This window comes from Lissotriton helveticus, chromosome 6, assembly GCF_964261635.1.
Source record: "Lissotriton helveticus chromosome 6, aLisHel1.1, whole genome shotgun sequence".
Lineage (NCBI taxonomy): Eukaryota > Metazoa > Chordata > Amphibia > Caudata > Salamandridae > Lissotriton > Lissotriton helveticus.
In genome coordinates, this window is record NC_136067.1 from 441,788,622 (window position 1) to 441,815,997 (window position 27,376).

The following is a 27,376-nucleotide window of genomic DNA, read 5'->3' on the forward strand; positions in this document are numbered from 1 at the left end:
CAGCATGGCCTCACAAATAACTTTATCCCATTGTGTAGGAAGTGTGTTTCACACTGTACATTGTGCCTCATTGCTGTCAACGCACATCTCTTGCCAGTCTGCATGCGTTCAATATGGCATTGTTTACATGGTTGTGTATGTGTTGTTTAGCTTGCTATACATGACGTGCAGGCTACACCTGCTGACGCTGTGTGTCCTGTGCCCCGCTTGGCCTTAGGGTGCCTATTCCTGTGCCCATGATCTTTGGCGGTTGTTCACCCATTTAGCTCAGGGTGACCCGTGGTTAACCAGACACTCCTGCCTTCACATACACATGTCACTTTGTGCCCTGCAAAAATCCTTGGGTTTGTGTGCTTGTTTAGCATGTTGTCTCACCCATTCAGCCGTCATGTGTTCACTCATTCCTGCTGCTGCATCCCCAGCCACAACGCAGCACCGAGTGGCCAGATCCTGCACCACACACGCCTACAACTCCTCCATCCATCTATTCTTAAAGCATACCGCAGCTTGTCTGTGCCACTGTTGCACAACCTCCATGACAAAGGCAGGTCCGTCAGCACCTGCAACAAGCACACTGCATGACACTCAGCTCATTTCATGACTCATGTGACACAACAGACTCACGCTCCAGCCACCCTCCACACAGTGAACACCAGACAATCATCCACCTGGTATCACGCTACCACAAACACACCCATGACAGCTTCTCTGCCTGTGTGTGCAACTCATACTGGCAACATGATGCAGCCCCACATAACAGTGCCTCTACGTACCACCAGGTCATGTGCCTCTTACAGCTCACGCACAACTTCCAGCAGCACCACATTGTACTGTGTTACCTCATCAGCACAACATCACCACACATCGCCTTCATTACTGTAACATGGTAGTACGCAATATCAGTACACCACTTCTACATAGTCATCACAGACGGATAGTCCAAACCCCACAGGGACCACACACCAAAAGCAGGATTATAATTTGGTCTAACTTAGCGAGGTACACCCTAGGAGTCACATACAACACCAAGGACACACTCCGCATTGTCAAACATCTGCACATGCGGTATCACACCAACAGCCTGACCACCCTCATTGTAACTATCATATACAGATCTCCCATCCTACACACACAATTTGGCTAAGCCATCTATCAATCAAGCAATCAAGTCATTTGTTGAGCACCCTACCTACCCGTGAGGGTGTCAATGCGCTGGGGGGGGGCTGCTACAGATCGAAAATCCAGGTCTTGAGAAGTCTTCTGAAGGCCAGCAGGTCCTGTGTCTGTCGTAGCCTTGTAGGGAGGGTGTTCCAGCTCTTTGAGGCGAGGTAGGAGAAGGATCTGTCACTGACAGTGTTTTTCCAGATATGAGGGACTGTGGCAAGTGCGAGGTTTGTAGAGTGGAGGCTGCGTGTGGGTGTGTAGAAGCTGACTCAGTCGTTGTGGTATGCTGTTTTGGCGTGGTTAGGAGCTTTGTGTGCGTGGATGAGGAGTATGAAGGTGATCCTGTTGTTGACTGGGAGCCAGTGCAGGCCTCTCAGGTGTGGTGTTATGTGGCCGTGTTGGGGAAATCGACTATGAGGGTGGCTGTTTCTCCTTTGTCCATGAGGATGCTGATGTCATCGTTGGCGGTGATGAGGGCGGTGTCCGTGCTGTGTTTGCTGCGGAATCCAGACAGGGATGGTCCCATGATGTTGTTGTCTTCGAGGTAGCGGCTCAGCAGTCTGTTGACGATCTTCTACGTGACTTTTTCTGTGAAGGGGAGATGGCCCTAAAGTTCTTGAGGTATTTGGGGTCCGCCTTTTGTTTATTCACTAAGGCGTTGATCTCAGCATTCTCCCAGCTCCCACTGAAGGTAGCTGTCTCAAAGGAGATGTTGATTGTTTTTTGGAGAAGTGGTGCGCTGGCTTAGCTGGATTGTTCCAAAATGTTGAGAAGCCATGTGTCAGATGTGGATCTGGAGTGGATGGAGTCCATGGTCCTGATGGTGTCTTTGTGGCTGACGTTGAACCAGGCGGTCAGGTTATTTTGGTGGGTGTTGGTCTAAGGGGGGTGGACTCGTTTGTGGGTATGGGGGTAGCGGAGTGGAAGCTGTTGTGGATGTCGATGATCTTACGGTGTAAGAAGGTAGACAGTGAGTCACACAGGTCTTGTGATGGTGGTATGTCATTGGTGTTGTAGGTGGGAGTTGTGAGTTCAATAACAATGTTGATGCACTGTTTACTGTTGTGTACATTGCTGTCTAGGCTGTCCTGTTGGCAGTCCTGATGAGTTGGTGGTGTCTGCAGGTCACGCTCTTGTGTGCGGTGTTGCTGTCTGATGTTTGGTTACGTAGCCAGCTCCTCTACAGCTTCCGACAGGTGCACTTGGAGGTCCTGAGCTCTTCGGTGAACCATGCGGCTATCTTGTTGTTGTGATAGGTGGCGGAGGTCTTGAGTGTGGCAAGGGTGTCGGCGCAGTCGTTGATCCGCTGTTTGAGGGTGATGGCAGCGGAGTCGGGATAGGTGTGATTGGCGGGTGGTCCCAGGGCGAGGGTGGCGGTCAGTTAGTCCACGGTGGCCTTGCACCAGCAGCGGCGTGGCATGTGCTGTGTGCGGGGTGGTGTGGTGGGTTTACTGAAGATGAAGTGGAGGCATCTGTGGTCTGTCCAGTGGTGTTCGGTGGTGTGGTTGAAGGAGACGTGTGGAGTTGCGGAGAAGATGGGGTACTGTGTGTGTCCAGCGGTGTGGGTGGGTGTTGTCACGAGTACTTTAAATCCGAGGTTGACGAGGTTGTCGATCAGGGCAGTGGAGTTTGCGTCGTTGTTGTTCTCAAGCTGGAAGTTCATGTCCCCAAGGATGATGTAATCCGTGTAGCCGAGGGCGTGTGTGCTGATGAGGTCAGCAATGGTGTTGATGGATTGTGGTCGGGGTCCAGGTGGTCTGTCGATGAGTGTTCCTCTGATGGTGTTGTTGGCGTCAGTGTGGATCTGTAAGTGCATGTGCTAGGCGGTGGGGAGGGTGACGTTGGTGTTGGTAGTGACTCTGGGAGTGTTCATGTGGATGATGGAGATTCCTCCTCCCACTCTGTTGGTGCGGTGTATGCGGGAGATCTTATAGCCTTCTGGTATGGCTATGTCTGTTTACGAGGTGGTGTTCAGCCTGGTCGCCGTCAACGACACCAGCCAGCCCAACTACAGCAACAACCTCTACACAGGTACAAGAACCAGACTCCAGGAGTACTTGTGCAAATCCAGGGTGCATGCACACACCTCATTCTCAACATCCCCTGCTACTGCCACATGACCGTCTACCTGAGATACCTACAATAGTCCCACAGTCAACTGCAGGTTCACCTTCATACTCCTCAGCCACACTCAGTAGGCACTCCACAGGCCCAGGCCAATGAACTAATATGGACGTCTACCATCCAACACCCCATTGCCCACAGTCCGTCCTGCCACCCTTGGCCTGGGCACCATTCATCACATCCACAGTACAACTGCATGCGGCTGATAGTTCTCATACCTCCAATCACAGATCCTGGTACTCTCTCTGTGGACACCTACATATTACCCATGATCTGTACACCTCCAAGTGACTCTTCTGTACCTGTCTGTAATTGCAGTATTGCAAGCCAACCCCCCCTTCAGCATTTTGTAACCATCACGGGTGTGTATTGCCATCCATGTATGTAGTTGTTGGAATATTGTGACCTATGTGTGTCCTCAACCAGACTCAGATCCCAGTGTGTGGATGGCTGCAGTTTGTTCAACACTCTGGCATTATATACATGTCTCCACACATATGTTTTTGACTCTGGGTACAAAACCTCTCCACCAATGCGTTTTATGTTATTTAGATTTATTTTCTGATCTTGTGCGGGAAACGTGAGTAGGTGCTGTACAAAAAGGGGGGAATCCAAAGTTCACAGCTGGAGATGTGATGCCTTACAGTTTGAGTCAACAGAGTCCAGGCCACAGTGCTTGGCATCATTGGGCACACTGCAACCAGCAAGTCCATGTTGGAGAGTCAGACAGTCAATAAGGTGATACTGTTGCACACAAAGGCAAGATGGCAGACCAGGTGGCCTGGGAGTTGTGCATGGCCCACTGCCTCTCACTGCCTTTTGCGTGGACGACCCACCTTCCTTGTGGGACCCTCATGTGCAGGCCTTGACAATGCCCGGGATGCTCCGTCAGGCAATGCCTCCTCCACCTCCCTCCCTGTGGCTGTTGTTGGTCTTTGCCTTGATGTTTCTGGCCTGGTGACACAGGGAGGGTGCTGCATGTTGACAGCAATCTGACGGAGTGATTGGCTTATTTCCCTATGCACCGTCAAGAGCTCATCCAGTCTTGCCTCCATCCGTCCCTGGTGTCGTCGTTGACTGGCATGTTGCTCAGCCTGATGATTTTTTATTTCGTTGAGGGCCTCCACTACCTGGCTGAATTCCCTGTTGTCCCGCCGGTATGCCTCCATGATGTTTCTGAGTTCAGACATACTGGGCCCGGCAGCTTGCTGGTCAGGTTCTCGCTTCCGCCTTGCGCCACTCCCACCACCCCTGCCCACAGGAGCCTGGCCTGCGCTTGTGGGCACATTGGATCGACGGGACCCATGAGTGATGGCAGTGGTGGTGTCGTCTGCCACCTCCTGGGTGCCCGGCGAACCTTGTCCCTTATTGTCAGACTGGCTCTGTTGTGGATTATGGGCAGGGCTCCGAGCTGTCTGCTGGGATGTGGCGGGAATGGGTGTGATGGTTGGCACAGATGTATCTGATCCAGCTGCTGCACGGGTTTTGGATCCAGAGGGGCCAGGGTGGTTGGGGTCAGCCACGGTGTGTTGAGAGGCGTCGCTGTTGGTGGGGTCAGGGTCCTGCTGAGCCTGAGCCTGGGATCCATCTCCCCCCTGGTTGGGGGTAGTTTCCACACGTTGCCCTGTGGGTGTGAGTGACAGACACTGTTAATGCACTATCATGCAACATCCAATTTTGATATACATTGTCGTTAGCACTGTTCCACCTGCTTTGGATTGTTGTCATTGTTCACTTGTGTATGGCTATGTTGTGGGATCAGACTGACATGTGCTCAGGGCTCATTGACATGTTCGGTACTGTTTACAAATGCTGGCACAGCCATTTCTGTGGCTTGTGTCGCCAGCACGACACAGATCCAGCTGTGCTCTGTGTGCCCTAATCTGCACAATGCAGCATCAATCCTTATGTCTGGTTCAAGCATGCACAGAGTTTAAATGCAGCATGTTTATGATAGAGACTGAGTGGAATTTTTCTGATTTCAGTCAGCAACTTTTGTGAGGTGTTGCTGTGCCGTGACGGCCACCCACTGCCAACCCCCCTGGACCAGTACACCTACTTCTGGCACAGGGCTTTAGAACGTGGCACTTCTCCAAGATGCATCACCTTGTCAATGCCCAGGTCCATGGTGCTACTTAAGTGCATCAACAGCGTCTGAAAGCTGTGGCTACAGCATTGTGTGAGAGGCACAATGGACTTGTGATTCAGCACTGTGCATTTTTTGCTTGGATGCGTCATCAGATCAGTATTTGTTTTGTTGTGTTACATGACGATTGTGACAGTGGTGCACTCCATTGCCTATCCCCAGAGGCTCTGTTTCTGTAAGGGGTGTGTGTGACAGGCCATGCTAGTAGTTTGAGTATGATTTACAAGTGGACGTCCACTCATGAAGCATGCTGCCATGACGGTGGTTGTGGGTTCCTGTGCCGGATATCTGACCCTGTCCTGGTGTTAGTATTTGCACTGGTCACAGGAGGGCCTTGTGCTGCCTACACCAGGGCCCAGTGTCAGCTATCTTGTCAGTACTTTCACACTCCCTGTGTATTGACATGTTGCATGGGTGTGTAACTGGGCCATATGGAATGAGTGCAGCCTCCTACCCTACACCTTGCACCCTCTCACCCTCCCCCTTCCAGTCTTCCGGTACTCCCCTTGCACCCATCCCCATACTGTTAGGCACTGCTGGGAGTCATAGCCACCCACCCACATACCACCCCCATACTGTTAGGCACTGCTGACATGTATAGCCACCCACCCACATACCACCCCCATACTGTTAGGCACTGCTGGGAATCATAGCCACCCACCCACATACCACCCCCATCTTGTTAGGCACTGCTGGGAGTCATAGCCACCCATCCACATACCACCCCATACTGTTAGGCTCTGCTGGGAGTCATAGCCACCCACCCACATACCACCCTCATACTGTTAGGCACTGCTGGGAGTCATAGCCACCCACACCCATACTGGTAGGCACTGCTGGGAGTCCACCCATGTTACATGAGTTGCATGTATACTCACCAGGCTCCACGGCTCCTTCGATTCCGTTAACTCCCACCGGTGGTAGCAGGGCCATGACTTTCTCCTCCCAGGGATGGTATTGTGCAGGTCTGCGGGGATCACCACCTCCAGTGTGGTGTGCAGTGGCGTAGTCTTCGTCCATCTTTCTCTTGACCATCCTCCGCAGATCGTACCACCTGGCCTGGCAATCCCACCTGGTGCGACTGATGGGTGCAACAGGATTGACCTTATCGACGATCCTCTCCCACCGGCTTGTTTTTTTAGCTATGCTGGTCTTTCTGACCAATGCACCAAACAGCTGTGGCTCAACTCTGATGTTAGTGAACTTTGGATTCTTTGGTGTGGTCATGGTGTGGGGTGTATGTGATTGGGGGGGTGATGGTGTTTATGGATGAGGGTATGTGGGTCTGATTGTGAAGGGGGTGGTGTGGGTGTGAATGAGATAGGGTGTATGTGTGAAGGTGTATGGGTGCAGTTGTTGGTGTCCTGTCAGTGTCTTTGCGCAAATAGGTATGTTGCAAAGGATGATGGGATGTATGTGTGGGCCCTTTTATTGGTCCATTTGTGGATGTGGCTTATTTTGATTTTTGGTGGGTGTGTTATAAGGGGAGGGTGTGACTTGGACCCTCTGTTTGGCTGTTGCCAGGACATTGTTTTCCAATGGTGTGTACACAGGAGACATGTTTAGTGGTGTTGTGTGACTCGTTTGCACCCTCCTTGTGCTGGTTTCGGGGTTCGTGTGCGCTTTATTAGTGGGGGGGTGCGCTTCGTTTTTGTTTGTGCTGCTGGCTCATACGGGACGTTTTTGGTGTGTTCGCGTACGCTTTCTTGAGTGGTGTGCGGTTCGTATTTGTTGGTGCGGCTGACTGATACGGGCTGTTTTCGGGGTGGGGGTTCGCGTACGCTTTCTTGAGTGGTGTGCGGTTCGTATTTGTTGGTGCGGCTGACTGATACGGGCCGTTTTCGAGTTGGGGGTTTGTGTGCGCTTTATTTAGTGGTGTGCGGTTCGTATTTGTTGGTGCGGCTGATTGATAGGGGCCGTTTTCGGGGTGGGGGTTCGCGTACGCTTTATTGAGGGGTGTGCGGTTCGGATTTGTTGGTGCGGCTGACTGATACGAGCCGTTTTCGGGGTGGGGGTTCGTGTACGCTTTCTTGAGTGGTGTACGGTTCAAATTTGTAGGTGCCGCTGATTGATACGAGCCGTTTTCGGGGTGGGGGTTCGCGTGCGCTTCCTTAAGTGGTGTGCGGTTCATATTTGTTGGTGCGAATCATGCTTCAAGCGTGACTACGTTTGCCTGTACAAATCGCTTACTCGGTCCCCGGTCTGGATCCTACTTGTTTGGTCGTACGGCATGTTTACAAATCATACGGGTGGCGTTCCGACGCCATTTCGTACGGGTCTTCGATTATGGTTCGTACGGTTCGCTGATATTCTGACTTATTTTAGGGATACGGATTGTACTACGCAGTTCGGACGGTCTTTTTCCATTCGTATGGAGACGGCTACGAATACGATTCGTACGACGTTTTTTTCTCCGGAATCGGCTCCTATATGTACTTTGTGATCAGTATTGTACAGGTTTTTTTTGACAGGCATATTATAGGCAAAGCCCGATCTCTCTCCAGGAAGAACATTATTCACTGGCGTTATCACAAAATGTCTATTGTTGCCTGAAAATTGCTAGAGGCAAGAAACATGGCAGCATGTGCTTTTACAACGGTAATATACTTGTAAACACTGCTCCCCTACCTGAAGTCAGCGCCCAGTGTGGTGGCACCAGTCACACCACCCTAGAGCTGGCCCTGCCACAGGAACATGGTGATGCAAGACTGTGGAACATTATTCAGATACCGCCTTCTTCAACTTACTCTTCCACTGAGTTTTGGCAAGGAGGAAGCTTCCATGGATTCTCGGTTCCAGCTGAAGAGTCATAGTCCATGGCTGACAGTTTGGGAACTCAAGGTGACACCTGGCCTAAATTTCTTGATTCTGTCTGAGTTCTTGTTAGACGAGCGAGAATGCTATTCTTGCCTTACCAAAAGATAAAATAGAACACAACACTGGTCCCCTATTGGGAATGTAAGCCTAAACCTTCTTGGTAAGTCAAAAAGGCTAGCAATAAATGTATTTTTACCAAAAATAGAGACAAATGTATTTGCTATAAAACATCTCAATAGTATGTGAACATACAATGTATTATATAGTCATTATGTATTGTACACAGTATGCATCGTACCACAAAAAAGGTAAAGCATAGTCTATCTTTTTGGATTTTGGTTGTATTCAAATGTGTCGTAAAGCGCAGGTACATTGGTACACGTGTGCCCCTCCCCTAATGAACAAGTGGAGAACAATTGTATGCCTGATATCAAATGGTGGAATTTGAATTTCAGAATACGAAGAGTAGGAGAGTATTTTTGTATTGCCTATACTTGTCAAAAAATAAATTGAGAAATCCACGAGGAACGGCACACTCATTATAAAGAAACAATCAAGACTTATTTGTCTACATTTTATATGCATTTGTGAGCTTAACAGGGACTTAAATTTATTTTGGAGATTGTGAATCTATGCATATAATTATATTTTAGGAATCGCATTTACCTTTAGTTGTTCGGTATGTATTCTATTTGTGTTTAAATAATTTCATTTCCAATACTTCCTATCACTGCAGTATAAGGCAATTGTCATAATCAATAAGGATAAAGTGGGTAACCTTTCAATTAAAGGTTTACAGATCTATATTAAGCAAGAAACCAAAGTGACACATTGGGGGCTTTCTTTTTTTTTTTTTTTTAGAGTTTTATATAGCGTGAATAGACCAGAGAAATCGGGTATCAGAGCCCTTTAGATGAGCACCAGTTTGGTTACAGAAGGACACATTCATTTTTTGCACTGGAGATTAAGTGATTTGCCTAGAATCACATGATGTTGAGTGTAGTTGCTGAGACTCGAACCCGGATCCCCAGCTTCTAGGTCCACCACTCTAGCCATATTGCTACATCCTCTCCTTTCTCATTCTAGATCTCCTTCTTCAGCTGCTACTTCAGCAAACCCTTCCGCTCACATGGCCATTCGATCCTCTGTCACTTTTGGTATCAGAGTCGGTGCTGCCAGGAGGTGGACTTCAGGAGGTCTGCTCCTCCAAAATGATCAAAAGCCTGACACATAACACAATTCACACTTCAACTGGGCATACTCCATTTTTTAGTTTTCATGAGTTTCACCCTTGTGGCATCACTAACATTTATGACCATCCACCATTTAATAACAGTGAGATATAGCACATGCTACACTGGCTTACACTGGCTGCCGGTGCGGAAGCGGATTCTTTTAAGGCCTTGTGTTTGGTCTTTAAGGCCCTCCATGGCGCCGGCCCGGCCTGTCTGAAAGATCATTTTCAATGGTATATCCCCTCCAACAGTTAAGATCATCGAGTTTGCGACTGGTCACTGTGCCCCGCATAATGAAAGCGCGGTGGGGGGTAGGAGTTTTTGTGCTTGGAGCTTCTAAGGCTTGGAATTCCTTGCCCTTTGATTTGAGAAACACAACTGATCTTATGACATTCAGGAAGGGCATCAAGACCTGGTTGTTTACACTTTAATTCCCCTTGGTGCATTTCCCTCTGGAGTATTTCATTAGCGCCAGGACACCTCCGGGTAACAGTGTGCTCTATAAATGTCTAAATAAATAAATGCTGTCTGTGTAAACATATAAGAACAATTGCAATGAGCTGAAGACACAGATAAGAAACAAACAGATAAAAAGAGTAGGGCTATGCCTTCGTTTAGTAAACTAGTTAAGAATATTTGAACTTAAAATATCTCACTCCAGTCAATGCAATTGTAGGGAAAGTGTCGGATGGGTAAAAATTACTATTTCCACAAAAGTGAGAGCAACAGTAGGGAAATTGTTGGATAGCGGAGGGATAATATTTACTAGTCCCACCTACAGTTAGTGCAACAGTAGGGAAAGTGTTGGATGGCGGAGAGGTAAAAATTACTATTCCCACTCCAATCAGTGCAACAGTAGGTAAAGTGTTGGGTAGCGGAGGGGTGAAGATTACTATTCCCACTCCAATACATGCAACAATAGGGAAAATGTTGAACAGCGGAGGGGTAATAATAACTATTCCAACTTCAGTGAGTGCAACAGTAGGAAAAGTGTTGGATAGCGGAGGGGTAAGAATTACTATTCCCACTCCAGTCAGTGCAACAGTAGGGAAAGTGTTGGATAGCAGAGAGGTAAACATTACTATTCCCACTCCAGTGAGTGTAACAGTAGGGAAAGTGTTGGATAGCGGAGAGGTAAATATTACTATTCTCACTCCAATGAGTGCAACAGTAGGGAAAGTGTTGGATAGCAAAGAAGTAAAAATTACTATTGCCACTCCAGTTAGTGCAACAGTAGGGAAAGTGTTGGATAGCGGAGAGATAAAAATTACTATTCCCACTCCAGTGAGTGTAACAGCAGGGAAAGTGTTGGATAGCGGGGGGGGTAAAAAGTACTATTCCCACTCCAATGAGTGCAACAGCAGGGAAAGTGTTGGTCAGTGGAGGGGTAAACATTACTATTCCCACTCCAGTAAGTGCAACAGTAGGGAAAGTGTTGGATAGCGGAGGGGTACAAATTACTATTCGCACTCCAATGAGTGCAACAGTAGGGAACGTGTTGGATAGCCGAGAGGTAAAAATTACTATTCCCACTCCAGTGAGTGTAACAGTAGGGAACAAACTTAAAAACAAACAAAACATCAACAACAAAAAATATTTCTAAAACAAAATAAATTAAACAAAATATATAAATATGTAAAACTTTAAAATACAAAATATATTTAATTTCATGAATAAAAAAATATAAAAACATATTAAAATGTTGAATACATATCACAAATATCTACAAATATTATATTAAATAAAATATAAAAATATTTTTCAAACTAATAAATATATTTAGTTAGAAATTATTTATAAACAAAAATGAAATATTACATTTATTTATTTTATTTACATCCTACCCTATGACACCAGGCAATTCACAACCCACATCTAAATAAAATGTACTTCCATAATTAAAGTAATTAATAATCAATTAAATAAATATTATAATTAAAAACTCATTAAAAGAAGTAAAAATTAATTAACTTCCCATCCTTAACCCCATAAGCCCAACAACCCACACCAAAAAAAATTACACAATTCCCATATTTAATTTTCAATCAATTAATTAAAATGAATTAACTAATTAGTAATTAAATAAAAATAAATTACTTCCCACCCTCTACCTCTATATCTCCCACAACCCGCTCCTAAAAATAATTATACAATTTCCATATTTCATTTTCAATTAAATAATTGATATGAATTAAGAACTAATTATTAATTAATTAAAAATAAATTACTTTGCAGCCTTTACCCCTATAAACCCCACAACCCGCAACTAAAATTAATTAAACAATTTTCATATGTAATTTTCACTTACTTAATGAATAATAATTAACACCTACTTATTTATTTTATTTACATCCTACCCTATGACACCAGGCAATTCACAACCCACATCTAAATAAAATGTACTTCCATAATTAACGTAATTAGTAATCATTTAAATAAATATTATAATTAAAAACTCATTAAAAGAAGTAAAAATTAATTAACTTCCCACCCTTAACCCCATAAGCCCAACAACCCACACCCAAAAAATTACACAATGCCCATATTTAATTTTCAATCAATTAATTAAAATGAATTAACAACTAATTAGTAATTAAATAAAAATAAATTACTTCCCACCCTCTACCTCTATATATCCCACAACCCGCTCCTAAAAATAATTATACAATTTCCATATTTCATTTTCAATTAAATAATTGAAATGAATTAACAACTAATTATTAATTAATTAAAAATAAATTACTTTGCAGCCTTTACCCTTATAAACCCCACAACCCGCAACTAAAATTAATTAAACAATTTTCATATGTAATTTTCACTTAATTATTGAATAATAATTAACACCTACTTATTAATTAATTGAAAATAAATTACTTCCCACCCTTTACCCCTATAAATCCCATATCCCACACCTAAAATTATTTACACAATTTCAATATTTCATTTTCAATGAATTAATTAATATTAATTAGCAACACATTAATAATTAATTAAACATAGATTACTTCCCGCAATTAACACTATAACATCTCAATTAAATAAATATTAATTAATAAAAAAAACATTAATTTATTATAATTAAATTAATTTCCACCCTATTCCCCTATGAACCCACAACCCACTACAGAACTAAAAATCACAAAAGTTATTTAAAATAAAATTGCCAACTACTAAAAATGTAACACATATATTCAAAAATATAAACAATACTTATACAAAACAATACATCATATACATTTAAAATATATACTAACATACATAATCCTAATTAAAAAAATCGATATTTTAAACAACTATATTTTTGCAAACGATTTTATTGACTGCTATATTATAAAAACAATATTTCTTACCTTCAAATCGATATTCTTGACCACAATATTCTTGCTGTTGATATATTTCACTGACGATATTTAGGACTCGATACTTCTGTAGTTCGAAATTTCCAGATCGACATTTTGTCTGCACACCAGGTCTACAGCCATTTACCCACTACCCACGCTCTACGTACCCACTTGCTGAACCACTGGTCGCCGCATACCCTCCTGCTTTCAGGGACTTCGGAGGGGTACTGTTGCACCCATATCACCGCTACTACCTGCACCACCCACGCTGTTTTCACCAAGGGGACTACAACTCCCAGAGGCGACGCCAGGGAAGCGCGTCATCGGGTAAGCGCCAGAAGGTGCTTAAGAAGAACTGCGGACTCCCGTAGCACGGGGCCAGGCCGGGCCACATCTCTGACCCCCGTGCAACCCAGCTTAGACTGTAAGAGTGCTGCTTTATTGTTGGGACTAAATCTATTGTTTATTGTCTACTGTATCTCTATTGTGAGGTTATGCCCCCCCCCCATTTTTGAGGCCACCATTTGTATTTAACCCCCTCAGCAATGAGTAAGAGGAAGTTTGGGGATAGGGTGGTGGGCACATTGGATGCCTTTCTGTCCCGCCCTGAGACGGTCCTGATGCAAGAGATTCAGGCAGCCGAGTGTAGGCTCTCCCTGGAACCCGCAGCTTCGCTGCCTTGTGCCCAACCCCTTGTTGTGGTAGCCAGCACCGCTGGAAATAGTATTGGGGATAGCAGCCTGCCCGACCCCTTGTGCTTATCTCCACTGCCTGGCACTTCTGATGTCTCTTTGCTATTGGGTAGCCCACAGAGCCCAGCTTGGGTTACAACAAGGGTGAGAAAGGCCCTGGAATGGACGGTTATGGAACCACCTAGTAAGAAAAGGAAAGGGCGTGATCCTAGTAAGCAAACGGCCCCCACGACTGTATCGGGCTCCAATGTGGCTAATGGTTCTGGGAACGTTATTGCCCCTAAGGTCAAACCCCCATTGCGTTCAGTTGCTCCACTTAATCTTGAAAATCTGTGCTTGACCCTTAGGGATCAGTTTGTAGCTATTCTAGACACTGTCCTGGTAAGGCTGGACTCAGTTGTGGAAAGGCTCAATCGTATTGAAGCTAATCTCACTGGTAGTAGGCAATTACATTTCATTCCTATAGCCCAGCCTAGTGGGGATTTGCCAAGCAACCGGACATCAGTAGATACAAACACTAGAAACAACGCACCACCACGGGTTTTAGATAGTATTAGTCAGGCCCCAGCTGAGATGATTGTGGGTTCAAAAGAGAGCTTGGTCCCCAATTTAGCTTATAGGTTACCACCTCAGCAACAGAGGGAAGTATCAGGTAGCAGGTCAGGGACAGAGGAGGGGGCTGCCGAGAATCAAGATTTGCTTCCCAGTCTGTATCTCCCTCCGGAAGCCACCCCTTATACGGTGATTTTAGCAAATGTCCCCCCATTACCTGCTGGGTCCCGAGAGCACTGGTCTAACCTCAAAAATAAAGCCCTGCACTGTCTTGGGAAAATAATTGGCAATAGTAGGGCCTTGTTTGAGGAATTTAAAATGGTGAGGCGTATCAACTGGATTGGTCACTCTCATAAGTCCCTGGCAGGGGATTGTGTGGTGTTAAGCTTTAGGTCCCCGTCCTTTGTTGAACACATTCTACAGTTATCCTCCCACCAGGCTCCTGCATCCAATGAGGTCAACATCCTACCCCTGGGGTTTTTCTACAACCCTGGGAAGGTCTCGCATTTTAGGGAACATTGGGCTGTGCAAAGTGCTTTTCCCCTGGTAAACCTGCCTTTAATAACCAGCAATCGATATGCCCCCTTATCCACTCTAGAGGATAATGATTGACTTAGGGATGGTAATGATTCCCCTCGCAATGTGGTACAGGGTGGTTTGGTAGCACTTGGCCAAGTGGTCGAGGACTGTGATTCATTGTTGGCCCGAGGAGAAACTTCTTCGCAGGCAACTACCCCAATACTAGTTGGCTCCCCCAGTGTACCTTCGGGGTTCTGTCCTATTGCCACCAGTAATACGACTAGTCTGGCGATTAGCTCATGTACTAATAGCTCCTCCCTCACGGTCTCCTCATGGAACATAGCAGGGTTAGAGACAAAGCTATATTCACCTGATTGGGTCAGTTTTATTGACCAATCTGACATATGGTGCTTTCAAGAAACCTGTGCGGTTGAAGCCTTATTTCGCATGGGTTTCTTGAATTTCTCCAAACCAGCAACAAAGGGCCTTAGAGGAAGACCGATCGGTGGCCTTACCATCTGGGTACGCCAGTGTGAGGGTGTCTCAGTGGTTGAGGTCCCTATCGACAGTCCAGATATTATGGCTATTAGAGTAAGCTCCACGAAGGGCCTTAACATTTTTATCTTCAAAATCTATGCCAGGGGTCTCCCGGGACGGAGGAGCTCCCCAGCAACTTTATGTTTGGAGGACCTCCTGGGCTTACAGGGGAATGCTGGCCATAAGGTAGTAGCTGGGGATTTTAATACTTGTTTTAAGCCCCTGGATGTGGATGATGGGAAACTTACTGAGGCTGTGGATGGTTTATGGGGTGTTCCGCAGCTGGAGTTAACACCAATAAGGAAATGGACATAGGCGGCCTTGCAATTGAAGGGGCTGTGTTTAAATAAGGGTCTGAGGGCAGTAAATGGCAGATCGAAGTCTGATAGGCTAGGGGAAATGACATTAGACAATGGTAGAGTTGGGAGTCGAATCGTCTATATTTTAGCTAGTCTCGAGTTATGGTCGGCCATCATAGATATGGTGGTGGTGAAACGGCCGGAAAGTGACCATAATCCCCTGATCCTGACTACATCTCATACCAGCTTTACTAGCTCTCCTATAGGGCAATATGCACGTATACAGGAGAAAGTCACCCTAACTAATGACCAAAGAAGGGTCCGATGGCCAAAGATAGCCACAAATGAAAGATTACGGGCTGATATTAGAGAACTGGTTAGTTGTACCATGGACAAAATAACTAGTTGTGAGTCTCTGGAGGTGCTTGATGATAAAATGATGGGCTTCCATTGTGATTTATTTATGGGGCTCAAACCACTGTTCATCAAAAATCTCTTAAAAACTAATGGTCACAAAGCGCAGAGACCATGCTCCTGGTATAATAACAGTTGTAGACAGGCCCAACGAGCCCTGATAGCAGCTATAAAATCTAGACTACCCGATGCCATTCAAAGTTGTAGGGCCTCATACAAAGCTGTACAATTAAAAGCCAAGAAGAACTGGGATGAGGATCGGTGGAGGGAACTACTGCAGGCCTGTGAAGCCCGGAATATGACCCAATTCTGGCAACTCCTTAAATGGGGTAACTGTCAGCAATCTATAACCCCCACCACCCATGTTGAGCCACAACAGTCATGAGTTACTTTGAAAATCAGTTTAAGATAAGATATGCCTGCAGAAATAACACCACCACTCTGCTTTACTGAGCCTGTGCTATTTACCCCAGTGAGGTGGAGTCAGTTCTTAAACTAATTTCGTGTGGAAAAGCCCCTGGCCCCGATTGCATTCCCGCTGACTTATTTAAGCAAGAGCAAACATTATGGGTCCCTTATTTAACTACGCTTGCCAATGCCCTAGCTAGAGGTGCACCGGTTCCTGATTCTTGTTACGGGGCTGAGATACTGCCGATCTACAAGAAAGGCGATCGCTCTGCCCCTGCCAATTATCGACTGATAAGCCTTATTGACGCGGTTCAAAAGATCATAGCCCGCCTTGTATTGAGTAGTAATCAGTGCTGGATGCTGGAAACTGATATTTTAACGCCCCTGCAGGCTGGCTTTCGATCACATATAGGGACCTTGGACCAAGCCTTCAGATTCGTACTTTTGTATTGGAAGGAAGTATTTCTTGGGGGCGGTATGCTCTTTGCGGCCTTTGTGGACTTAAGATCCACGTTTGATCTTGTGCCTAGGGCCAAACTTTGGGAAGCTCTGTTGGGGATGGGAATGCCGAGGGAGTTGGTGGCAATTTTGGTTAACCTTCACGAACATACATATGCCTAGGTTCGTTGGGGTAAACCAGGTGAGGTAACGGCAAGATTTGAGGTGTCTAAAGGGGTAAGACAAGGGTGTGTCTTGGCCTCACCCTGTTTTCACTGTTTATTAATGGGGTGGTCAAATATTTTTCTAATTATCCAACAGATGCACCAACCCTAGCTGGTATGAAGGTGCCCCTGCTCATGTTCGCAGACGACACTCTTTTAATATCTAAGACGAGACAGGGACTACAGCTGGCACTGTCTCGCTTTAAGTTGTTCTGTCGCGAACATGAGCTGGAAGTCAACGTGGGGAAGACCAAGTTTATGGTTCTCCATGCTGCACGGCCAGTAAGCGCAAGGGTGCACATGGGAGGGACCACTTTGGATCAGACATCTGTCTTCACATATCTGGGGGTCACTTTCAGCGATAAAATGTGCTGGAAACCCCAGATAGATTTGTATGCCCTAAAACACGCTCAATTAGGAGGGGCTCTGCTTAAAGAACATAAGCTCACCCTAACTAAACCGTTGGCCCCCTTAGTTAAAATCTATGAGTTAAAAATCCTCCCCGCCGTCTTGTATGGTGCAGAATTGTGGGGGTTTAGCAACCTGGCCCCCTTAAGGGTCACTCAGATTAAATTTCTGAGGTCCGTGGGAGGGTTACCTCAATCCACCCCACATATTCCACTATTGTATGACCTGGGCTGCCAGCCTGTTGAGGACGTTGTACGGTATAGACCACTGGCATTTTGGCAACGTCTGTGGACTACACCGGAACTGTCCTTATATGCCAAGGCCTTACTTGAAGTTATAGGGTTAGGAGGTTCCCACAGAATCCCTTGGCTGTCTGAAATTAAAATACTACTGACCGATATGGGTCTGGGGGAGCTATGGGTCAACCCTGATACAGCGATTTTTCCCCCTAAAAAGATTTTAAGAGATGTGTACTGGGCATGGATTAAAGCTAAGAGATATGAATCCATGACAGGCAGCTCCCTGACGGCAACCTTTCTTGGCGTTAAGGACGACCCGCACCTTGTAGAATACTGGGATATCATAACGAAACCCTTAGACCGTAAGCTATATCACCAGTTTAGAATAGGCACCCTACCGCTACGAGGGTTAACGTGCAGATGGACCAATTTAGGTAGTGATAAATGTCCATTTTGTGTGGACCAGGTTGAAACGGTCGATCACTTTCTTTTTGTCTGCCCGGAATACCAACGACCCAGACGGCAGTGGCTAAGACCTGTTTGTCGGTCAATGGGAACTAGATCTGCGTTGGCCGCAAGCAGGATCCTGAAAACCGATACCACCCCCTTAGTGGTTATAGGTGTAACCAAATATGTAAGTTGGGCTTAGGGTTCTCCGGATTTGCAAGATTAGTTCCTAATCAAGCGATGTAAATGATACAACTGTTGCTGTAAAAGGTATTCCCCGTGGGTCATGGGTCCTCTTGAACCTTTTATTAATTGGTCAATAGGTAGTTGTCAAAGTCTTTTGCAATCTGTGTATTTAATACTTTTTTAGCATTGGGTTTAGCTTTTATACCTATTTATATTTTTATGTATGAATATATATGGATACTCAATTTTACTCCGTATGAAATGGAGGTTATGTCATGACTTTGTATTTTATAGTATGTCTTTTATGATGAAAATTCCCAATAAAGACTTTTTGACTTGACTTGACTTGTCTTGAAAAGATTTCACACAACCAATCCCATAAAATCTGGCCAGTGACAGGTTCTAGTGGGGAGGGGATTTGTTTCAAGATTGGCACCACAAATAAGACTACATTAAGGGTCTGCATTCACTATGTGATCTGACTGAACAAAAAGAAATGGGTTGCAAAATGGCTTACTAGAAACAAAACAGATAGTATGGAAGTCTTTTCATGTTTTCCGACTTGGAGCACAACGTATTTGTTGATTTGTTAAACTCTAATTCCTTCGAAACATTCAGACCGGCACTCAACGTTTCATTAGAAAAATCACTGACATCAGGGAGACATTTCAGGAGTGCTTCGAGAACTACTATGTCATTCTCACAAGATCCTGTGCCTAAATCTTGTAGGGGCTATAAGTTGGTACTATCAGAATTAGCATTTATGGAGAAGTTTGATTTTTTTAATGCTATTGTGCAATGAAAATCGAAGTGCAAAACATTGTCGGTGGATTCTTATAACACCTGTAGTTGTTCCATGCTCTGTTTCCTGGAGCCCTCGGAATAGAAATGACAGGACAAATTGCTGTGTTAATATGAACAGTTCCTACATCCACTCTGAAGATTTTTCCATCACCATAGTTTTTCATAGAAAGCACCACTAAGCTTATCTTCAAAAGTTCTACCACATAAAAGAATGTTTCTCCTGAATTCCCTATGGTAAACAACCAACTGGGAGCAACCTGCTACATTGATCATTGGGATGCGTATCTCTTCGGCCTCAGACAACATCTTCTCCTGAATGAAACATTTTTCAAGAATGTTGTACCCTGAGCATAAGTGGAGCTAATCTGGGTACCTGTAACATTTTGTGATTTCGTCTCCTTGAATAAACTGAACTCCTGTAAAAACAGCTTTTGTTAGGAGATTTAACTTTTAACATGCATGTTTCTCTTCAAGAAGAGAGGAGGAGGAGGCTCTAATGTAGAGTGGTAGGTTGTTCCATGCTTTAGAAGTGATGTAAGAGAATGCTGTTCTCTTGATCTGATTTTGTGTGTGCTTTGGATGTGTGTGCGTAAAGTCCTGTAAATTGGAGGTGCCTGGGTAGTTAGTGGAAGGAGATGCAACTGTTTAGGTAAGTGGGGCTTATGCTGTGTAGTGCCTTGAATGTGTCTGGGAGAAGTTTGAAATGTTCCCGTAGTCCTACTTACTGTTGACTATGGTGTGAGTGACTGTTTTTCTGGTGTAGTTTGGGAGCCGTTTGATGATCGTCTTCAGCATCTGCAGGGAATAGAAGTTAGATACAGTGACAGTGTTGACTTGTACGGTCATGTTCAGTTTGCTGTCATTGCAAAGATTTATAGCTCATTGCCTTCTAGGTGTTCCTCCCCAGCCCATCCAATTGATTGAAACCCCTCACTATGTTTGTCATAAAATGGATACAGTGACATTTTGCCACAACTTGCTGGTAATTAGAGGGGACTCCAACCACCAGCAAGCCCTGCCTTACGCGCCAGGAGGCGCCGACGCTGCTGCTGTGTGCCCGGGGGCGTACAAAACCTCCCGCGGCACCTGCTTCGCGGGAGCCGCTTTTGCCACTCCTTCCAGGTAATTAGAGGGGACTCCTACCCCCAGAAAGCCCTGCCTTACGCGCCAGGAGGCGCCGACGCTGCTGCTGTGCAAGCGGGGGCGTACAAAGACAATTGCAGCGCATGCTTCACGGGAGCCGCTTTTGCCACAACTTGCCAGTAGTTAGAGGGGACTCCAATCCCCAGCAAGTCCTGCCTTATGCGCCAGGAGGCACCAACGCTGCTGCTGAGCGCCCGGGGGCCAACAAAAACACCTGCGGCACCCGCTTTAAGGGAGTCGCTTTTGCAACAACTTGCCGGTAATTAGAGGGGACTAAAACCCCCAGCAAGCCCTGCCTTAAGCACCGGGAGGCGCTGACGCTGCTGCTGTGCACACAGGGGCGTACAAAAAACACTTGCGCCATCCACCTAGCGGGACGTGCCCGGGTGCGCGCCGGGCAAAGCCCGGGCCAAGGGCGGGCCCGTCTGCGCCTGTCCGCAGTCGATAGAGGCTGGGCCATACCCTTTAATTCCTGCTTATGGACTCAGCCATATAGCGACGTCTCCTGACTGGATTGACTTCACAAAGGCATGATCAAGGTACAGTGCGTACTTCCTCTGTATATAGGACCCACGTCTCTGACTGTGTTCAATAACCATGCTCTACATCTTTGAGTGTTTTTAGCTGGATCAGGAAGTAGCTTGTGTTCCCTCTTTTGAATTCTCAGACCCCTGAAGATCAGTTTATTGGCAAACAAGATTTTATATGGCAAAGTGTTTCCCTACTGTTTCAGCTATGAGTAAAAGGAAGCTACCTATCGGACAGGGGGGTTTGCAGAGGTTTAATGCAGCTGGTCCAGTCAGGACATTAGATTCCTTTTTGACCAAAGCTGCCAATGTTATCACTAAGGAAATAGCCCTAACCGAAAAGAGGCTGTCTATGGAGTCTGAGAAATTCGTTTTGGGATCAGTGAGGGAGAATGAAAGGTCAACTGCCACTGAAGATGCGGCAGGAACAGAACTCCTGCCAATGTCCCGAATACCATTGACAGTACGTCAATGCAAGGAGTCGGGAGCACCGAGCTGCACTCCCGCTGTAGTCTCGACTTTGGGTGAGGATCTGGGCTCCCTACCCCCTAAAAGAAAGAGAACTGGTGGCAGAGGAGCCTTGAGGTAATCACTGCAGCCTCAAACGTTTAAACCCCCTGCTGTTTTCAATTGTGAATGTAATATGGAATTGTTGCTGGACAATCTTACCACTAAGCTGGGGAGTCTGACTAAGGACTTGCTGGCACCCATATTTTAAAAATTGAATGAGATTGAGTTGAAAATGAATTCCTTTATTTCGACGTATAATCATGTAAGTGACATAAAAGCTAGGGGGAGGAGGGACTCCTGTTTGTGGCCTGATGGTGTGATTCAAGTACCGCAGATGAATAGCTCTCAAGATACTACAGCACCATCCCTAATTAGCAAGTCTAATATTAATCATACCATCCATATATCTGGGGAGCCTGCCACCGCACCACTGATGGCCCACATGGAAGGACAGGTAAAAACTAAGGTGGGTCCATCACCCACATACTCCTTCTCAGCCCCAAACATGGTCACAGCTAAAAATCTTAGTATTATCGATCTTCCCCCCCCAATCAGCACTGTTATTTGCTGTCTTAACAGGGGTCCCCACACTTACTTTTGCCACTAAGGAAACATCTTTGGATCTTATTCATATAGCCGTTCATTGGTGCAACAACAATGTGAAAAATGGCCCCTGGCTTTCTACTGACATCATCATGGTTAGAAGGGTGGGGTGGATAGGCTATGGGACCAAGAAAACTGTTGAGGGAGACTGTGTTATTGTTAAATTAAGAATCCTATGCAGGCTAGAGCAATGGTAGGCTGTCAAGTTAGGGATGGTATTAAGTCCAGTATTAGAATAGTTTCTTTACTGTCCCTCTATCCCCCTAAACCGCCCCCAGCCAATCCAGAATGGCAGTTTCCATTCAAGCTCGTCAAGCCCCCTCAAGAAAGAAGTGTGAATTCCAGGTTAACCTTGACTAACCATTTCTTACCTTTAGTCTGTACTTCGAGCGTTGATGTAAATGACTGACTATTCCCTGTGGCTAAAAACACCCTGGGCTAGTTGCCGTCATTAAATACCCCTATTAAGCCATGCGTCTCTGTGCTCACACCTCCTCCACTACCACTGCCAGATAATCTACCTATCTCCACTTCCACCCTAGCCAACTCTGTAGATACCACTGTGTAAGTATTGTCGTGGAATATAGCTGGCCTTAAGTCTAAACAGGGTAATATCCCTTGGGAACAGTTTCTTGGTACACATCATATCTTTGCTTTACAGAAAACATGGGAGTCTGAAAACTGTTTTTACTACTCTCTGTAAATATGCTGTCCCCTCAAATATGGGAAGAGCTAGAGGGGATCTGCTTTTAATGTTCTCACTTAAATTCTCTTATCAAGCAAAATTGATTGACTGTTGTTCTCCCAATGTGTTAGCAGTGGCACTGTCATGCAAGAATGTTCCCAGTCTGTTAGTGGTCAATTTTTATAATTTCCAAACCAGATCACATGAGACAGAACATCTTTCAGCTATGGAGGATTTATTAGAAAGCTATGGGGAAGGAAACCAAGCCTATCAGTACACACTCATTTTAAGGGACTTTAATATCCACCAGTGTCGTCTTAACTGTACTCCCACACTGGAGGTGGATGATGGTTATGATCTGTTTAACCATTTTGAGCACACACCATCGGGCATTTATTTAGAAAGTTTTCTCTCAGACCACAATCTGGTATGTTTACAGCAATCAGATGCTTTAGCTCGGGTCCCCACCTATGCAGGTAGTGGTAGCGCCAGTGTTATTGATTTCATAATGATATCTGTATCACTAGCACCAGCTGCCAATAACTTAAGTGTCAAGTGGAACTGTCTTAGTGACCATAATCCTTTAACACTGGACGTCACCTGTTTGGCCGCCTTTGGGGGGGGGGGGGCTCAAGTCAAACTTCTAACTAAAATATTAGCACTAATCATGAAGCAAGGAGACTGAAGTGGGAAAGGATTACTCCGGTCAGTTTCTTAGATAGCTTGTATTCTATCTGTGCACTGTAGTTCCAAGTGTGTATGCACCCTGCCTCACAAGACAAAGACACTCTTGCACCTTTTGACAGTATTATTAAGCAGGTGACAACTGACCTAACCTCTAAATCTAGAACCAGCTGCCCAAAAGTTAAATTGTGGTTTGACAAAATGTGTTTGGCTGCCCATAAGGAATTAAAACAGGCCCTGCTGCAAAACCCAAGGGATACTATATTGATTAGGTGTTGTAGGAAGGCCTATAAACTTGCAATCCAGGCAAGGGAGAAACAGATAAGGGAACAGGCCTGGGAAGCTCTTAGTAAAGCCAGTGTTTAGGCCGACAGTACTAGATTTTGGTTGGTGGATAACAGCCCTTATTTCACAGTCACACCTAATTCTAGTGGCAATTGTACTATTCTAGCTGAGCTCTGGATCCAGCATTTCAGTAATATCTATAGCGATATAAATTTGGAATCCGCCGTGGGACAATCAGTACCTGGCCCACCTAGTAAGCCCCTCCATTTTAATATAGATGAGGTTAACAAAGCTATAATCACAACCTCAGCAGGAAAGGCGCATGGGCCAGATGGGGTACCCGCTGACCTCTATAAGGCTGATCGTAAGGTTTGGGCCAAAATTTTAACCCATGTTTTTAATGAAGAGTGCATCAAGGGTCTTTCTCCATCATGGACTAAGGTGGTTATCATTCCTATATTTAAAAAAGGAGCCCGGCATGATCCCGCCTGTTACAGACCCATCTCCCTTTTAGATTCCGTGGCTAAAATACTTGGAAAAGTAATTCTGGATCGTCTCACAGGATATCTCGATCAGGCCAATATCATCTCTGATCTGCAGTATGGTTTCAGGCAGGGGAAAGGGACCCTGGACCAGTGCTTAAACCTGCATCTAGTCATTGGGAAGTACACCATTGCCAAGAGAGGAGTCTTACATCTGGCTTTCATGGACCTAACCTCAGCCTTTGACTATGTCAATGGGTCTAAGGTGTGTCTAGTGTTACGTGACTTAAGGATAGATGAGGAGTTAGTGTCCTTTTTGCATTTTGCCCATGAAACCAGCATAGCAGCAGTAAGGTACAACACAGATGGTAGTTTGACAAATCCATGGGAAGTAAAAAGGGGGGTCAGGCAGGGGTGCATTTTGGCCCCTTTGCTGTTCACACTCTACATTAATAAATTGGGAGAAACCCTAACAACCTGTTGTGAAGATATTTCCAGAGCCTGCTCCATAATGATTCCTGCACTTCTGTATGCAGACAATGCAGTTCTGCTGGCTAGAACTGCATTGAGTTTACAATGTCTCTTAAACTGTTTCATTAGTTTTATGGAGTCACTAGATTTAACTACGAACTACTAGAAATCACACAGTATGACTATAGGTTTAGGAAAGGCGGCCAAGGTCAAATTTTATTGTAAAGTGGCTGAACTGACCAAGGTGCCCATGTTTCCCTATTTAGGGGTAGTTTTTGATGAAAAATGTTCCAGTGCCCGCAACTTCTACTTAAAAGGAACACTTTAGTCAGAGCGGCAAGGGCTACCCTGAATTTTGCTAAAAGATTGGGGTCTAAACCACTTCCTGCACTATTAAAAATCTACAATGCAAAATGCATCCCGATGGCTACATATAGGAGTGACATTTGGGGTTTCAAGTATGTGAATGGGATCCAGGTAGCTGAGAATAATTTCATGTGGAAACTCCTTGTGGTCCCCATCGCAACCCCTGTTTTAGATTTGCATGAAGAACTGGGAGCGTGATATATTTCAGACGAGATTGCGGTTGCCCCTCTGTTGCGCTGGCTTAGAATCTGGGCGTGTGCAATCCTAAACCTAAACCAACTCATAATTAGCGACTGCACCAGTTTGGATGGAGCCTTACGCATTCCCTGGGTGAAATATATAAAGGAGCAGACTGGATGGCTCGGCTGCCCTGACCTGTTTCTGAATCCAGGGGCATTGGGCAAGACTGCCATCAGAGAATTTTAAAAGCAGTGTTTGGACAAGCGGCAGATGTTTAGGAAGGCGGTGGAATTAGCAAAACCGTCTGTGAGAAGATTTGCTATACTAAGCATGGGCCCACAAATGCAGCCTTACTTAACTTATGTTAACAAAGCATATCACCGCTTTGTTTTGACCAGATTTCGTCTGAATCTGGTCCCTTGGCTTTTGACATTTCCCCATGGCTATTCGAAACCTGATTTACTCACACCCTTCCCCTGTGACAATTTTTCAGATCAGGACACATTACATTTCATGTTTGTCTGCACCTTTTACGACCCTCAGCGCAGGAAGCATATTTTACCATTGTTTAAAGACCACCAGTTTGCCCAAGTGAGGCCGGCTCGGACTTATCTTCAAATGTTACCCTCCCCCACAGTTTGCCTGGGGGTTGCAAGCTATTTAATAGCGGCTATTAGATACAGGAAAAGATTGCTGCCATTAGTCAGGTTGTTCTTTTACTTAATGTGCACTTTATGAGATAGCTCTAATCTACTTTGGTCATATATTTAGTGCCTTTTTGTACTTTATATTGCTGCTCTATTTGTAGATTTATATGTGTATGATGACATTTCTAATTGGGATGCCTTTTTATTGTTTTGCAAAAGCATTTTTAGAAGAAAAAAAAATTAGTGTATTTTAGGAGTTTATGTATTAATACCCTTCAATGCATTGGGCTTTTATGACTCTTGGCTGTCGAATAAATTATCTTTTGACTTGACTTAACTATAGATTCACTAAGGAGAGTTGGTTACAAAATAAATTCTGCTCTCATGTTCAATTCTTTAGAGAGTTGTCTAGATGTTATATACTGTATGCAGCTAGTAATAGTGGATTAGCCCATTACATCTCAAAATGGGTGCAAACACGTTCAGCAACATGCATGTTCCTGTATTAGTCTGAAAAGATTAAAACAACAGCTATGCAGACAGGAATTCAAAAGGTGCAAGACATATGACCCACAAAAAGAGTGAGGTACAAAAATTGTTGTAGTCATCACCATCTCCACATTACATAATTTGCAAAGTTAAATAACATACTGGGATTCAATTATTAATTGTTCAAATATTTATGGAAAAACCCCATCAGACCTCATTTCCCAGGAGATAAGAGCAGGCCAAGTGGTAAAGAAAGAAGCTATTTGCAGCTAGACTGATAAGACTTTGGATAACAAAATCACAAATGTAAGAGAGGGAATTTCAGTGACTGCCAAACCCAACATCCACTTAAGTATAAGCACAGAAGATGTAAAACACGTTAATCTATTAAATGAGACGGCAGAGAATCCAGAGGCTAATGGGCCATGGCCCATGAACAAGAATACCAATCATCCCAATATTCTATTTTCCAGAATTATGATTAAAAGAAACCATTAACCCGATGATGAAAGTTAACCCCACTGATAAAGAACGTAGTTGCATGTAGTAGTCATTTACAAACTCTTTCATGCATTAGTATATTGCCCATAAACCTTCCAAAATGAAAAATAAAAACGAAATATTCATAGATGATTAGGACTAATAGAAAGGAATTTACCCTTTTTGCAATTGTAGAGAGTTTGACACTTTAGGTTGATTCAGAGATGGTTGTAGGAGGATGTATAATTATATTCCTGTATTTATTAATGTTTTTGTGAATCGGTCTGTGTTATTAACACTTTTGTTTATTTCCATTTCCAAGATTACAACAATGCAGCACAGTATAAACACTGAGTCAGTTTCCTGGGATTACAGCTCCTAGCAATACAGTGCAAAATGAACACTGAATCAGTTTCTTAGGTTTACAATTATCATTCCCCACTGTACCAGCAGGAGCAATCAAACACCTACCAGTAATAGTGTTATGTTCTCTCTTTCAGGAGCCCTAAATGTCATGAGATAATAATAATACACATTTAAAATATTATCAATAACTGTGTCCATGCATGTCTAAGGCTTATTACAAAATGCAAGAACAACATATATTTCAGTGAAGCCGGCGGAGAACAGGGGAGGGTACTGGAGAGGACAATCCATTCTATATACAGCAACACCCGGATCCATGCACCTCCTACTAGGACTCCATGCCACAATCTACCCTTCCTCAATGTCAAATGTAGCCCTAACACCAGGGGGTCCTTATTCATCAACCATTTCCCTCCAGCACAGTTCAATAGGCCTGCAATGAGCGCCCCTAGCTTCCTCCCTCT